Source organism: Thermobia domestica, chromosome 14, assembly GCF_964235325.1.
Source record: "Thermobia domestica chromosome 14, izTheDome1.hap1.1, whole genome shotgun sequence".
In the NCBI taxonomy this organism is placed as follows: Eukaryota; Metazoa; Arthropoda; class Insecta; order Zygentoma; family Lepismatidae; genus Thermobia; species Thermobia domestica.
Genome location: NC_137467.1, coordinates 120240342 through 120254603, shown reverse-complemented (window position 1 = coordinate 120254603; position 14262 = coordinate 120240342). Strand labels below are relative to the sequence as shown.

Below are 14262 nucleotides of genomic sequence, written 5' to 3'. Positions count from 1 at the left end.
TCCGCCTTCCGAGTGATACTGACTGTCGGCCCCCTTGTCAAGGGGCTGCCTTACCGTTTTTTGACGCTTGTAACAGATGCACCATGTCCCCGCGTCCGGCATATCACGCACACCAAAATTTGATCTTCCGTGGTGTAGCCTGCTGATTGTTCTGGGCTGGTTCCCGCTTTTTCTTCCCGTTATTATTGTTATTCCTCCTCCTGTTTCCCTGGTTTCTGTAACTCGTCGGGGCTATCACCAGCGACAATTCTACCATTTTATTGGCCAAGGTAGAGAGATCATTTTGTGATGGGGAACGGTCTTAGGTTCTTGAATTGAAATTTTTGGGGGTTGGGTTGAGAGATCGCCATAGAAGGATTCATTTGTAATTTTTGTACATAGCTATTCAACTGTTGTGTAACAAGTTGCGTTTATACAGGATAGGTATGGTGATATAACTGTTGTACCGGATACATTGTCTTCGGTTCGGTTGGTAAGCCATACCATATATTCTATGGGTTAGGTATATGATTCTGGTCGTATAGCATGTGTAATTTTTGTGATAGCTCTGCATGCTCTCTTTTTCTTAGGTCATCACGGCTTCCCGAGTGTTTAGTTTGTAGAGTGTCAACCGTTGCAAGCCTTTCTAATGCTATCTTATTCAGGAAATCCCTCTGTAGTCCCAAGGATAAATGATGGATCTTTTGTTCTTCTGTCGCTTCCGATATTAACTGCCTTATTGCTCGGAGCTTACGTAAAAAGTACGAGTCAATGGACTCATCCATTCCTTGTTGGACCTCGAATAATTCCTGTTCTGCTTTATACGATGGGACCTTTGGCCTACATAATGCTACTAATTTAGATTTTAGATCGCCATAGGACATCGTATCTAATTGATTTTTGTTTTTAAGCTGCAATGCGAGATCTAGTGCTGTGTCTTGTAAATATATCGGTAAAATTTCCTCCTCCTTAGCCGGTGACCATGACTGCATGGCTGCCATATGATTGAATAGCATGAAAATCCTGTCCGGGTCCTCGTGCACGTGTCTCGCATGCTTCGTTGAATGTGTCATGTTAAAGGATTCGGTATGTTAGATGCACCTTCTGTCATATTTGTGTTATTCTCTCCTGATCTGTATGTTTGTTTACCTGGTATAGTTTCCGACATAAATCGTACTTAAGGTAAGAGCAAAAACATTATGGAGTTTATGTAAAATTTAGTTGAATTTTGATACTGACCAGAAGAGGCAACTTTATTTTATATATAAATAAAACAAATCCCAGAGCTTGGAACTCTAGCTTCAGTGCAGCCTCTGGGAGAAAATTCCGCTCATAGCAGCCCTCACGAGGTATGGTATTCAGGGTGATCCCCTTAGCTTCATAGCAGCCTCCAGGGTTTAGGATAAGTTACGATCAGTTGGTCGACTGATCCTGGGTCAACCAATATTCTACATGCCTCTCCCCCATGCAGTTAGTAACCTAAAGCTGCTGTCGGTGGGTGTGTCTCGCGGTTTCTATCTTTTTCGAAAGACATTTACTCGCGTATCTGTAGATAAAGTGTAAATAGAAAGAAAGAAGGGTAAAATAGAAGATACGAAAGCGCGAAAGAAGGTTTTATTGTCTTGATAGAGGGATAAAAATCCTGGAAACCAGGAAAAAAAAACCTGTATTGGTCATGCTGCATGGAATAGAATTTACATGGCAAAACCACAACAGAAGGGTGGCAAAAATCCATGTAAACAAGTCTGTAGTAAAGTTAAGTAACCTATCTGTAGTAGTGAGTTTTTAATCTGTGTAGTCTGTAGTTGGGAGGTGTTTTGTTAGTGGAGCTTGTTATTTTTTAAGCATGCAATTTGGCCGTTCTCGTGGTCCATTATCTGTGCTTTTGGTCATCATCGGTCTGCAGGCTGCAGCTACGTCTTCACCATGCATTCTTCTCCGCTGCTACTTCTGCTTGTTATTTGAGACCTGACTTCCGTTTGCCTGTGTTTATTTGCGTCAGTGGGTGTGGTTGGTTTTACATTAGCTATTTGCTTTATTTTCTGGGCATATGTTGGCCTTGTTATGTGAAGCTTTCCACTTGTTGTGAGAGCGTTAATGGTTTTCCCAAAGATCTTCTTGATGGTTGTTTGTATGGCGTCCAGTATCCTCTGATGATTTTGTACGGGTGCGGAGGTGGTTAGAACTGAAGTAACCCATGTTATGATCTTGTTGGTTGCTGTTTCTATTGCTTCTTGGATGTGGTCCTGTGCTGGCTGTGGAGAAAACTGCTGCTCTGTATCTGGTTGTGTTGGTTCATGTTGTATGGTGTTGTGGCTCTGAACAGGGCCGCTGGGTTGGTTTTCCTCCTCGTATGTAAAGGTTGAGAATTTTTGTTGTTTGGTAGTCATTGGTCTGGATGGACACCTGCTGCTTCCTGTTCTGTGGGTCTTTGACTTACAAGTTGCGCAGAAGCTCTTATTTATGGGATTTTTGCATTCTTTATGTGGGTTCCCACACCGGAAGCATACACGTTGCGCTGTGCATTGCAGGCGGCGATGCCCATACTGGTAACAGTTCAGCAGGGCATCGGTCTGGGTTGCAGTATTGAGTTCTCTGTTTTATAGTGTCTTCCTTGGGCTTTGAGTCCATGAGTGGTGAGGCGGTTTACATCTTCTGGGTGTTTAGAGAACAGTCTGAGCATCGGTGCTGGTCCCTTAGCGGTTTGGATTCGGATTAAGCTTGTGAAGCGGATATTATCATTCAATAGCGCCTTCTGGATTTGTAAGATATCCGTTGATGTGGATACTCCTTTGATCACACAAGTATATGTGGTTTCTTGCTGTGGTTTTCTCCTGTCTTCTATGTGCTTGCGTTCAGGGGTTTGGACTTGGTTTTCCTTCTTTCCATTTTTGTTTTTCCTTGTCACTTCGTGGAAGTCATCCTCTTGGTTCTGGTTTCTTTGCATGTCTTCCTTTTGTTGCTTCATCTTTTCTCTTGGTTTAGTAGCTGATTTTTCTGGTTGTGCGGTCCCCTGGTCCTCATAAGAGCGGTTTGATCCACTAGTATGGGGGTTCAACACCTGTGTGTGTTGGTTTTTCACCTGTATGTGCTGTGGTTTCTCTTCCTGTGCAGTCTCGACTGTTTTTGTTTCTGGTATTGGAGGAGTTTCTCTATGTTCGGTGTTCTGCTTGTCCACTATTCTTGAGAGCGATCCGAAGGTTGTGGCAGAGTCTGCATCCTTAAAGATCTTCAGGAAAATGTCTCTTGCTGCTTCTGTTTTGAAGTACACATTATAATCTTGATCCTGGATGTGTTCTATCTGGAACTGGCTGCGGTGCATCTTCCTCTCTTATCATTCTGTATATGTTTCGTTCAGTATACGATCCGTAGACCTTGTTAATGGTCACAGGAGGGAACTTCCTGAACTCGTCTACTTCTGGTTGGGTCTCTTCGTCATCTTCAGGTCGTCGTCTTATTGGCGTCTTCTTACGTGGTCTCGGCATGGCTCTAAAAAGGGCCGAACTTCTTGTTTTGAGATATGGTATAGAGCTTGTCAGGGATAGGTTTTCTCTAATTTAGTGTGCAGTGCCTCTCTATGCTATCCCAAAGAGATAATATTGCGTTCCCGTCAGCCGACTGTCGCCAAAGGCTGTACAACCTATATGGCCAGGGCGAAGCTTGACTCACAATAGGGGGTCCAGCCGACGGAAAACATTATTTCTTCAGGAAGCGGTGTGTGTAGGTGTGTTGTTCAATTTTATCCTTAAGCACGTAAAACTATTCTCTAATAGTACTCTTTAAAGAGCAGATTCTCGTGAGCACACCTTCGTTAACACCGCAAGGTCTCCCGGTGTGTCACAGCGTCTTCTTCAGCAAAGCACATCTTGTTCAATTATTCTTTGAAAGTCAGGAATCTTCTCGATGAGCAGTCTCCCAAGGACTCTCTCCTACGATGATCTTCTGATCCAGATGAGATCACTGATCCTGGGTCACTCGGTGGTCCGGTTTTTATCCGTCCTCTTCGGGTTCTTCCGTGAGGTCCGTCTTTTTTCGACGTTCCTCGGTGTCTTTCGTGTCAGCTTCTCGTCTGCTATGCTGTTTACAATCAATATCACGTGTTGTGTTGACATGTGCTCTTTCGTGATGTGGGGATCCTTACAATATATTCATAGCAAAGCATTGAGTTGCAGTAGAATTTAGCTTAAAATTATTTCTTTTTGGTTCTAATTAAAAAAATGAAGAAACTTCTTTTGTTTTAACATCCTATGATTATGCACCGGGATTAAAGGATACGATGATAGAGGTAGATGATCATCGTAGAATGAAGAAAGTTGTAGAATGCAAGAGAATTACAAAAAACACGTACTGTCATGGTCTTTGTCAACCGCAAAATCCAGGGATTACACACACCAGAGGTAGAAGTTACAATCATGAAATTTTTTAAATAAAAGTTCATAATTTCATAAAGGTTTTTTAAAATAAAGGTTCATAAAAAATGCTGGTTTTTATACTTCCTACCTTTTATTTCGTTTGTTCGCTAAATGTATGTGATTATATTATGTGGTTATTTGAAATAATCTAAGTAATCTGTGTGTGCATGTGATGTGATGCGCACGCGCGCGTGTGTGTGTACGTATGATTGGGAGTGTTTTATATATTTTATTATTATTATTATTATTATTGTATTACTAATTATGATACTATTGTATTGCATGGTCAAGTGGGAGACAAGGCAGGAGCCTTAACTTCGCCATGTAAAATAAGACTAAATAAATAAATAAAATGAATAAAAATTTTGTACAGATATATATCGTGTTGATGTTTGGATACTACGTAATTACAGAATTACATGCTGAAGGACTGAAGTCTTTGTTTTTCTGATAGATATAGTTTTAGGAGCCCAGCTTAGAAAAAGAAAAATGTCTCGTATCACAGCAAAGTTTATTCAGGTTTTTGGTTTATTTTTTTTTTCTAGGTTGTAATACTGACTTTGCTAATAAATGTGATTTTACTTTTGTCTCCTGAAACATTCAAACCTTTCAGAAACGAAGACGTCTTGGATGAATCACATAATACGAGAAAACATCAGAATGCTTTCAAATATTCTTGCGTTTACTCTACCGAGTTCAAGTTCTTCATTTAATTACTCTTCAGGTTTGTATCTAACTAGGGATGATTCCATGCCGGGATGAAGTACCTGGAGAAAACCTATATATCGTCTGAAAGCTCTTGCCATGAGAAGTACGAAACCGTTGTCAAATCACGGGCAAACACTCAACTTGATCCTATAAAGGGCCGCTTTGTTGGTGTTTGTGACCTTATGTATGGCATATTCGACAGAATAAGTGGATGTTACGATGTATCACGCTAAGTGCCTAAGCCTATTATGTTCCATTTTGGCTTATTTCTAGAACGTTATTTCGGCAGGGTTTGATAATATCAATTTGCACCCTGATGTACTCATTTGGTCAGTGTTGCCAACGAACTGTAAATACGATGTGGAAGATGGTTTCTGTACCACTGGATGTATATCCATGAAATGTTTCATAAACATCATTCGTCATTGGAGAAAATATACTGTGTACGTATTCCTCTCCCAAGTACCCCGGTTTGTCAGTGTTGCCAATCATTTTTTTTAAATGAGACGTTGCAAAATAGGTTCCGTACAATGAGACGTTTATACGCCAATCTTGGCAGAAACATCACACGACACTATAGCAAAAGACCTTGAGTATTACTGTCTCCAAACCATCCTAGGTTGTCAGTGTTTTGAATCATTGCAAAATAAATTTTCTCGAAAGGTTGTATGACGATGTCTCAATGAAGGTCCTATGAGCTGATGTATGCATGACTCATCCAACTCCTCCTTTCTACACGCGCTCCTATCTAGTGCTGTCGTTGTTGCGTGGTCAACAGTCATGTCCCATGATATATGTTCAGCCAGATGTTTATATTATTAGACAATATAAAAATACTGCTAAGCTAGTATACTGTTATTTGAAGAACTTTCAGTTCAAAACGTTAACAATACTGACAGACTGGGGTGCTTGGGGAATGGTACCAACCAGAGTACGTTTGCTGTTCTGTCGAATGATGTTTATTTGGTTTTGTCTATGCATACGATTGTGAGGCAACCTTTCGAGAAAATTATTTTTACGATGGTTGGAAACACTAACAATGTGGATGCTTGTGGGTTTGCACTAACATACTACAAACTAGTATGGGTCGCAGTCTAATTATGTCCGCCATGCTGTCGACTTCATATAAAAATATTGAATGTTCGCATTGGTTGGCAACACTACTAAACTGGGGTTTTTGAGAGACGGAGACATTCACACTGTTTCCCAATACTGCTTCTGTAACATTTGTTCTATATTCGTTCAATGGCACGCACAACATTTGCAACAATATGATGCTTACACTTGGTTGGCAACACTGACAATCTAGGATGGTTGAGAGACTGTAACACTCAAGACTTTTTGGTATAGTGTGGTGTGATGTTTCTGCCAAGATTGGCGTATAAACGTCTCATTATACTGAACCTGTTTTGCAACGTCTCATTTAAAAAAAATGATTGGCAACACTGACAAACCGGGGTACTTGGGAGAGGAATACGTACAGAATATATTTCCTGCAATAACGAATGATATTTATGCCACGTTTCATGGATATACATCCAGTGGTACAGAAACCATCTTCCACATCGTATTTACAGTTCGTTGGCAACACTGACCAAATGGGTACGTCAGGGTGCAAAATGATATTATCAAACTCTCGCCCAAGTCACGTTCTAGAAATGAGCCAAAAAGCAGCATGATGGGATCAGACACTTATGCATGATACATCGTAACACTCATTTTGATTTTGTCGAATATGTCATACATAGGGTCACAATCACCAACAAAACGGCCCCTTATAGGGTCAAGTTGAGGGTTTGCCCGTGATTTGAAAACGGTTTCGTACTTCTCATGGCAAGAGCTTTCAGACAATATATAGATTTTTCCCACGTACTTGGTCCCGGTATGGAATCATCCCTAGTAAGTAATGTAACTGGACAAAGGTATGTTTCAGGAACACTCGAATTGACAATGAAATAATTAACAAGTCGTGGGAGACAGATGGTTAATCATTGTAGTCGTTTGTAGTCACAATATTTCTCATTTTTCAGTTGCTTTTTAAATCGTTCCAGATTAAAAATGTCAAATTTGCTACTTAAAATTACCGTAATTTCTTGTAATGTAATTATTTTGTTTATCCAGTACGAAATTTTCATACGCATAGTGCAATATTATCGTTCTACCACCCCTGACTGACAAAAATAAGAGAAAATTAGCCAGACGTAAAGGAAAGTCTGGAAGGCAGTCTGAGTTTTTGTGATCAGAAGTGTACGAGAAATCATCATCAGTACATATGATTGGATCCCAATTCTTTTGAAGACGAGTTTGCTCTGTATGCCTTGCAATATCAAGCGAAAGTACTGTCAGTTAACATGTACATTTTAAAATTTGTATTGCTTCTTTGGAGTTTTATAACTATTCGCATTAATCAGCCCTCAGATTCGAATTCGGGTACCCGATTGTCGGTTTTGGAGCCGGGCATCCAATTCCCAGTTCTGAATCGGGCTACCCGATACTCACCTGAACCCGAAATTTTGTGGCCATCTCTCGTACGTTGACAATCTTGTTTTTTATTGCCGTTCCATATATCACTTCTGCTGAGAAGACTGATTTTATCGACAATGAACTTAACCTTGCTGATCCGGAATTGTATCTTGATAACACTCGCCTCTCGTTTGTTAACACTGCCCGATTTTTGGCCGTGATCTTTGATCGATGTTGAACATGGGTACCGCAAGTTCGTAATCTCAAATATAAGTACTTTCGTCTTCGAACTTAGTTTGCTTCATGGAGCATTGGACTGTATGGTTCAGAGACCTTGACATTACGGAAGTTAGAGAAGAAATACTCGGAGAGCTTCGAAATGTGGTGTTGGAGGAAAATGGAGATGATAAAATGGACAGAGAGCAACAAACGAAGATGTTTCAAAGGGGACAGGAGAGAAAAGGACACTTCTACGCACCATCCTTTGTAGGAGGGCCAATTGAATCGGACACATGTTGCGAAGAAATTTTCTTCACACCACCATAGGAGGAAAGATGGAAGATAAACGTGGAATAGGAAGAACACAGCTGATCGATGATTTGAAAAATAGAAGAAAATATTGGGAGTTAAGAGGAAGCTGAAGATCGAGGAACGTGGAAGAAACATTTCCAAGCCCAAATCAAAAATTGAAAAAAAAAAAGTTCCAGGACCTACCAAAGGCAGGATACTTAATATTACTATCCCCTCGCTTTTAGGGTGCTGAGTGGATTTTCGTACTCGGTGATTAATAGTCTATTCCGTTCCAAGTGAGACTGTGATTATACTCCTTGTTCGTCTGGTCGTTAACGCATCAGCATGGTATGCCGGGGGTCCCGCGTTTGAGTCCCGTCAGTCATTTTTCACTCTTTGTATATTAGGGTGATTCTGAAATTAAGTGGAATTTTGGCATTGGAAAAATCTTAAAAATTAAAATCGGAGAAAAAATGTATAATTTTTTACACACATAAGGGCTAAACAAATACAATCATTACAGTGGATGAGATCAAGAAAATATATATTTTTTTAAAAAATGGTAATTTATTTTTTTGACAAACACGGTGGTTACATTAATATCCACGGAGGTTACAAAACATACTCAGTGAAGATATATTTAAGTTTTATTCACTAGTAAAATGTAAGACAATGTAATATTTTGAATTGAATGCTTAATATAGATTTGTGCACAAATCTAAAATTGTAGTAAACGTAAACCGGAATGTTCTATTTTCCAAGAAAAGCTGTTCCAATTCCGCAACAATGTCTTTAGTATCCACAGTGGCTCTATTTGCTTTTAAGGGAAACACAATTATGAGTTCTGCCTCTATTCTGTAAAAAACTCGATTTTTTATTCCGAGATGGTAGTAGACATTTTAAGGTCACGTAATGTCTGATGGTGTTTCTGGAGTACATAATTTCAACATAACAAAAGAGTTCGCTGTGTAAGTTCTCTCGATATCCCAAAAAATTTGGTATCGTTTTCGTTGTCACTGGCGGATTACACATCTTGATAACAAAACGTTTGGTGAGATTTATTTGGTACTGGGTGCAGTAGTTACGGAAAAATACGGAACTTTTAACACGTAACTATAATGAAACTTCTGAACATCGTTAGGTTAGAGTAAGAGTACGAAGATCTGAAAACTAGTTGTAGCAGTTCATAAATACTGTTACATAAAAGAATACACTTTATGGTTGAAACACACTGAGAAAAAAAATTGTAGGTGGCGTACTTAAAAAGATAGGTTACATGCGTAATTCCTGTAGTATTTGGACTTAACGTACAACAGACGTATAACTGAAAACGCATATTTTATAATACTTTCCATATAAGTGTTCCATCTATACGTACTTTCCGTATGAAACAATGTAGGCAGTCAGGATCTCACATACAAATGGGCGTATACAACATATAGCTGACGGAAGATAAGTATATGCATGTAATATACAGAAAACTGTCAGATGTCAGACATCCTGCAACGGCATGATGTAACATCTAAGGGCAGTGCCTATGTAGCATACGGATAGCGTATGCTCCGTACTGATTTCTATAGTAAGCAAGAGAATACCGTATATTTGTACAATATACCGCTGTCCGGATAACGGATTTTTCTCTGTGCAGCAGGCACAGAGTTGTATTGTCCCTCATGAAAATGACTGCATTTAGTGTCAGGATTACATTGAAAGCAGCTTAGTCTGCGCATATTTAATGCCAATGTGTTTCTTCCCCATGTCACTTTATAGCACTTCCATCCCCTTTGGTAGCTATAACCAAAGGAGATTACCCCCTCATTTCCCTTATAATTCGAACACTGTCAACAGATGTAAACACGAAGCGTGCAGAACATTTTTTACACAATGACTGAGGCAACCATAATATAACTCGTGATATCAATATATTTACGGAATATATTACATTTTGTTGATAGTTAACATGGAACATTGAAGGATTTTACAACTGATTTCAACATATCTATTGTTTTATTCATTATAAACATATGGAGAAATAATAGTTTACTTGTAGCTACAAATGGCTACTTTATTGGTTGAAGCAAAACAAGTAAAGTTGAATCGGGCGGAAACCGAACCCGTCACCCTTTGCACGAGAGTCGTAGATGTTCCTCAATCTGTCATGCCGTGACTTAACTTCATGCATCGTACGATATATGCGGCGAGTCGGAAACTTCAAGACGCTTTTTCTCCGTTATTTTTGGCTGTTGCGCTCTTCCAGTTTGTAATATTAACACTTTAAATATGCACTACCACTTCGCGAAAAATGGCCCCGAAGCTCATTTACCAACATCTGCTTTCTCCTTGTTAGTTTTATTTCGTTTTGCAATTTTCTTACCACTTTTCTTTCGGCTGGTTTCTACACGGTCAACATTAGCTCCAACAATATAATTCCTTATAACATTTCGATTGTTACCACCATTATCACTGTCAGGAGGAGTTGCCTCTTCCAGCATTGTATTTACCTCTTCCTTCTTTTCTTCGGTTCTTCTCTTCTCTATGCCATCTAACTTTTTCACGTATTTTTTTTTCTCTGGGCTCTTTTCTTTCGTTTACTCATTTCTGCTATTTTTTAAAATCATTCAGCTTGTACTTCTGGCTTTGTATCTCTCTCTCTTTTCTTTTCAATTCATCGTATAACACAGGATCTGCTTTTATTCTTTCTCTTTTTCGTCTTTTTGATTCTCTTTTCATTTTTCTTCTCTTTTCTATTTCTGATACCTTACTTGGCTTTTTCTCTCTACAATTAACAATTTTATTTGATTTCATTGTTTCTTTTTCACTAGCATTGTTTTTTTTTTTGTGCCATTCTCTCTATAAAATAAAAAAGTAAATCAATAATTTTAATAATCCAGGTTTAATCAGCAACAAACCTGTATTTATTAGCTTGGACTCTACAAAGTGCACATCCTAACACCTAACTTCAAACATTTAGTGCTTTTGTTCAAAGAGATAAGCAACAACAAATGATACATATGTTATATTTCGAAATTTTACTCATGTATAACATTTAATTAAATTTTAATTCAATATTTATCAGCCAAATCATATATTATTGAAGACAACATGTAATTTATATTATAGTAGCATGTTTAGCAAACATATGATAATTTTTTTGGAATTTTTCCTCCGCGTAGCTCTAATAGGTAGCATTTTAATAAGAAGCTCATAGTAACTCAAATATATAACTATTTTTTAGAATAATATCATGAAATGCTCATTATGGTAACCTCCATGGATCATGTGTAACCTCCATGCTAGATAGAAGCCACGGAGGTTACTTCCATGGAGGTTACAAAAGTGCACTTCAGACAGCCTGATACTCAAAGCTAGAAGACTATACATGCAATGACTTCGTTTTTAGTAGGAAAACTGCTATTTTAACAATAATCAATTGAAAAAACATTTTCAACATTTTAAATAATAAAACTAACAAATACATGGAGGTTACAAGATCAAAGAGTACACACCTATTTTCCACAAGATGTGAAGATTTTTCTCGAACACAATACTGCATACACACTTATCAACATATCACTCACAAAATGGCTGCTCTGAGCTTCACTTTCAGATCTAGAGACTGGACAGTGCTGCTTCCTAGTAGAATTTCTGGTAATTTTAAAAGTAGTCCATGGAGGTTACCTCACAACCCAGGGACAATATTTTCGCATTAAATAGGCCATGAAAATAACCTTAAAATTTAATTTCTTGCTAAGTAGTTTCATTATTTATGTCTTACAGTAGTAAATTATGCGGATTTTTCACGAATTTTCTAGTGAAAACATGTTTTTCTCTTCTGTTAATGTTGAAAAATGTTGGTGGGGACACTCCACGGAGGTTACATTTCACTTATTTTTCGCTTTTTTAAAAGCAGAAAAATAAAATAAATGTTAAAATAAACTTTAGGAACACAAAAGTACTAATTATTTTTTATTTAATACTAACTTTGTTACTTTAATATTGTATATCTAGAGGCTGAAAAATCAGAGGGACTGAAAATTCCCCTTAATTTCAGAATCACCCATTATTGAATTCATATCTATAGAGAATATGGTGTGTTTAAAAAAAAAAATCTGTTGTTTCCTCTTTCATTAACACTCGCCCAACGGAGATCGAGTCATTTTTGACCCATAAAGGTTTTATTTTAACTTTTTCCTATTTCTTCTTCCTTTTCCCGGTCATCGCCTTAGGTATGCTTCTTTTAACCTACGTACCATGCAGTAGCGTTTCTATTACCATAGTATTCTTTGTCAACCACAAATAAATAAATCTTTGTCTCGGTTTTGAATGACCCGGTCTTCTCTGTTTATGTGAAATATATTTTATTAGTTTATAATGTTATAATTAGTTTATAATTATATTAGTTTAGGATATTTTATAGAAAAATATATTTATAAACCCATTTTCCACTTATACAGGGCTAAGAACAAGTGAGGAGCGCTCATCTGAAGTGCCACTATTCATCTCTTCGAACAAGAAAACTATGAAATCGACACCAATATTTTTCGTATTCTATTACTTTTTTACATGTAATCTCTTCCTCTCCTATGGATGTTTTCAGTATCTCACACCCCGCAATAAATTGTTCAGATAGTAATTTACACATATACTAAATTCGTTTGAATTTCCTTCAGGAGTCCATGCTGCATCGTACGGTTTCCTTTTGTGCTTTTATTTCTGAGTTGAACTTCCCCCGTGTTACTATTACGAACTATTACAGTGTTTTTTTTTATTACCGTCCGGCTGTCTTCAGGTAGTAGAATTTAATAGCAACATTGAAACGCCGTAAGTTAAAGAAAAGCATGTATTAACAAATATCATATTTGAATATAATTTCGTCTTAAACTAGCTGTGACTACATTTACTTCAAAATTGAGTTTCTCGATTGCACAGTATGAGCGTGGCTAGAAGAAAGTCATTAAGAATGGTCGGGATTCGGACCTAAGACCATCCAAGTAGGATTCCCTTACATTAAACGTCCATGTAACAGACAACGGCGCAAAGGATTTGGCACTATTTTATCATATAGTTCAACCAAATATAACTTAATGAACACAATAAGAATAAATTTTACTGACTGAAAAAATGTTCCTCAAAAAGGGGAAGTTCATTATACACTCTGTAACTGATACAAGAGGTCTGCGTCCCATCTGAAGGGCGCATCCACCAAGTCAACGTTTGGGATATCCCATTCTAGTAGGTAAAGGAAAACTGTGTGACAGGCTACGTAGAGTTCTCCGTGGCTGAGTGGATAAAGTCATGGATCGATAACTAAAAGTTTCGTGGTTCGAAACCGGCTCGGAAGCTAAAGATTTTTAAAATTCTTAATTCTCCAGATCTTAAGATCTTTCTCTCCCTTCGTAATCATCTGATGTCCTAAAAAGAATTCTCCATCTTAATTCAACAACTGCTTAATGTGATCCTCGCAGTTCGAAACCTTTCCTTCTTCAGTTTCACAAAGTCACAATTTTCATAATTCGGATGTTGTCCGATCATTTTTTTCTCCAATTATAACCTTGTATATGTAAATCATTCCTTTCTATCTCCATATTTGAATCCATAGGCGCCGACTTGAAGAAAATATTGAGGTGTCCAAACAATGAATAAATACATTATCATATTAAGCCCTTTTCTATCAACTGCTTGATTATGGCTCCCTCCCCCCCCAGATCTCGGTTCGATACTTCCCAGCAAAATTCACGCTGCATTGATTTTCACTTGTCATAGGAGTGCTGCCAGTGTTGGTTGAAGTTTCAGTGCTCTATTCAATGCCGTTTTGAAAACTACGTGTTCTATCGAATAAGAAGGCTGTTCCTAATATTGAATTAAAGGCACGATGAAGTTTACGACAGAAATTCTGGCTCCTCTTTGTTAATTCTTCTTCGATTGAATTATATTTGGGGGGGGGGCGAGGACCCCACCCTTAAATATTGCGGGGCCATAAGTGTCCTGCCCCCCCAAATTCGGCGCCTATGTTTGAATCTCTCTCAATGTCGTCCATGAACTGTTATGGCTTGGGATCAAACCTTCGACTCTTGAAACCAAATGTAATGAAACCTTCGCTCTAGCAGTGAGCTATCGTAATTTTATAGGTTTGTTGTTAAAAGCAGCGTCATTTTAGATTTGGTCCGGGGAACGGGGAGGCGGAGATTTC

At 38.2% G+C, this 14262-nt stretch overlaps 1 protein-coding gene across 4 annotated transcripts in view; it reads left to right on the top strand.

Moving 5' to 3' along the window:
* LOC145670295 (uncharacterized) overlaps nucleotides 1–14262 on the top strand; it is a 244463-nt gene that overhangs the window by 27129 nt on the left and 203072 nt on the right. The gene's annotated exons all lie outside the window — the stretch shown is intronic.